This window comes from Callospermophilus lateralis, chromosome X (genome assembly GCF_048772815.1).
Source record: "Callospermophilus lateralis isolate mCalLat2 chromosome X, mCalLat2.hap1, whole genome shotgun sequence".
In the NCBI taxonomy this organism is placed as follows: Eukaryota; Metazoa; Chordata; class Mammalia; order Rodentia; family Sciuridae; genus Callospermophilus; species Callospermophilus lateralis.
Window position 1 is genome coordinate 90,951,016 of NC_135325.1, and position 3,341 is coordinate 90,954,356.

A 3,341-nucleotide genomic window follows, 5' to 3' on the forward strand; every position below is an offset into this window, starting at 1 on the left:
CCAGTAGTTGAAGGTGACTTAGCAATCCCTGAATCTTGGAAGGTTGAAACTGCATATCAATTGAGTATTGGTATTGACACCTCTGTCAGATGATTTCTAAAGCAGATTATAATCACAGCCCTTTATTCACTCATTTGTTCATTCTTCCAATATTTATTGTAAACCTACTATGTGCTACACATTGTGAAAAATATTGGTTATATAAAGACCTATGACTTAAAGGGATTTAAAATTGAGTCCTAAATTACATAAGATTTGGAAACTACCTTCAATTTCTCCTTCAATCTAGAAAGATAACTACTCTGTTCTGATAAGAAACTCTGCTCTTAATGATTTGGACAATCTAAAAAAATGGTAAGCACTGGGTTGTGCTTTGTATAAAATCAGCAGGAGAAGGACTTAGGAACCATTTACTTTATTCTGGAGCCCCAAAGAACTGAACAGAAAGAACTGAATAAAAAAAGAAAAGAGCAAATATCATTTGCCTCACCATGAGGAATAGAAGCCTTCATACCATCTGTGGATTTGTGTATTTTTCTTAAATTATGGAACACTTATTTCAAATGGCATTATTTTGAATGTCTTTACATGCTTTGGTAGTCAGTAAGCAGCTGAAACTAAAGATAGCAGGTGAGACAGAAAGGAGAAGAGACATCCAAGGTGAGCTCTGAGATGATTTTGCATCCTAATGATCAACAATTATCCAGGAATCGTGTGTGTGTGTGTGTGTGTGTGTGTGTGTGTGTGTGTGTGTGGAGAGGGGGGTGAGGTGGCTCCCACCAGACTGGGGCCAATTATCCAGATGTTTTGGATGGACTGGATGTGGGAGGTTCGCTCTGCAGGAAATGAGCTTGATGAATGTTACTTTTCTTCAACATGTGGCACACTGAACACATAGTCCTCTTAGGATTTTATTTTTACAGCAAAACCAAAAAGAAGTATGAGTCTAATGCCTTTTTTCCCCTTCAAATTAGCATTTACTTTGGATGTCTTCTGAATAAATGAAACATGTACTAAAATCTCAGGCATTAAGGAACTCTTGTGGAAAAAATACTTCTATAAACTTTCTGGTTGTTATAAGGTCTTTGAATATCTTAGAGAACCTGAAATTTTCTGCATTCTGATTTGTCTCCAAACCATCTCAAGATCCCAGTTGAAGTAGCAGGCAAATAGGAAGCTTCTCAAACATGATGCTGGCTGCCTGAGATAACATGTGCGTGGGTTGCAGTGATGCAGAAGCACTTGGGAGTGGGTAGGGATGTTGCTGACTTTGTTTTTGGTTCCCCTTAAAGACAGAAAATTTGAACAGAAAATTTGAAAACTGCTGTTTTCATCATCATCTTCTGCATAGACACTAAACTCCATTAAGTTTTCAGACATTTAACAAGTCATCACTTTTTTACTGAAGGCAGAAACAATTTTGGTCATTATATTTTTATCATAAAAGTCTCTTTCCCTTTAACCTCTCCTCTTCAGTGATGGAGAAAAGTATATGAATTATTTTGTCTTGTTTCTTCCCTGGGTAGGCACCATATTTATCAGTGGTAACCCCACTGAAGGCTAGGTCAGCTTAGAAGAGAAGGTACAAACAACTCTGCCAATGCAAAGGGAATGTTACTTCATAATTGCTTAGACCACTTTAGTTGCCTTGATCATGCCTTTAAAAGCTTATCCATGAGCATGGTGTGGTGGCCCACGCATGTAATCACAGGATCTTGGGAGGCTAAGATAGGAGGATCATGATTTCAAAGCCAGCCTCAGCAAAAATAGAGGCACTAAGCAATTAAGTGAGACTCTATCTCTAAATAAAATACAAAATAGGGCTGGGATGTGGCTTAGTGATGGAGTAACCCTGAGTTCAATCCCCAGTACCCGCCCCCCCCCCCAAAAAAAAAAAGCTTATCCATGGAGTAAATTATCCTTCTTGGTGTAGCTGTGGTCCCACAATTCAACTATTGAAGTACTTTTTCTTTTTATTTTTTATTAGTACTTTTTATTTTTATTTACCATGGAGCCACATCCCCAGGCCTTTTTTTTTTTTTTTTTTTTTTTTTTTTTTAAATTTTGAGACACAGTCTTGTTAAATTAATGAGGCTGGGCTTGAATTTGTAATCCTCCTGCCTCAGTTTCCTAAGATGCTGGGATTATAGTTATGTGCCACCACACCCAGTTATTGAAGTACTTTGTCTTTATAGTCTCTTCTATCATGAATTAAAAGCTTCCTCAAAGAAAGAAAAATTTTAGCAAATACTTTAATTATGAATTATGTGCTTAGTTTACTGGTTGAAAAATCCCTTCAGACATTTAATCAAGAAAAATAAAATAAATTCAAACATATCTCATTGTTAACAATTGCATTAATACTTTTGATGAACTTTATGAATGATAGAAAATTATTTACTTGATAATCATACAGAGAAATACCATAAATTTTAAAAACATAAATGTTCTAAAAAAGACACAAATGCAGTGGTAACCTTTACACTTTTTCTAATTCAAATCATGTCTATACAATGTTAATCCTGAACAAATTATGTTCTCTAGTCCCAGGTGAATCTCCCTGAAAAACTGAAGCATGAGCCCACCTACATACTCAAACTGTCATACTGTCCAGGGATAATGGATTACATCTTTATATGTTTGGTATCCACAAAATGCTTGCAATGATTGGACCTCATCTGAGCTTGTCTGCAAAGTTCTCCCTTTTTTTGTTGAACAAGTATTCAGTTGTGTCTGCTTTGGAACTTATTTTAAATGCCTGTGAAATCAAAGTGGCTAAACTTTCTTGATTGTGAATCTTCAGGGAAGGGATTCAAATTAATTTAATCACTGTTTTTATTTTTTATTTTTTTTCAAGCACCAACTAAATGCTCAGTATTATGCCAGGTACTCCATCTGGAAGGGGGAGATAAATGAAGTAGAGTGCTACTCTGTTTATTTGGCACCTGCAAATGTCTAGAATATTTGCAAACTGAAGTAAATAAAGAAGCCTCCAAGTGAAACCATTCTTTCCCAAAATAACTGAGAAAATGCAATGTGTTTGGCTAATTTCCCAAGCAGAATAAAGGAATGTTCTGTTTGACTGGTAATGATATACACAAGTCAAGTCAAACCCTAATAGTGACAATTTCATAAAATTAAAACTAAAAATTATGAAAATAAAGTTTAAGATGTACCAAAGCTTGGGCAAAACTTAGAGATTTGCATTTTTTTACAATAAAATGTTCAAAGGGCTAAAACACTCAAAGACTTCATTAATTTCTCTAAGGACTTCTTCTAGTCCTTTAATAATCAAACAAATTCCTTTTGATTTATCTATTTTGATACAATTTTTGTTAATT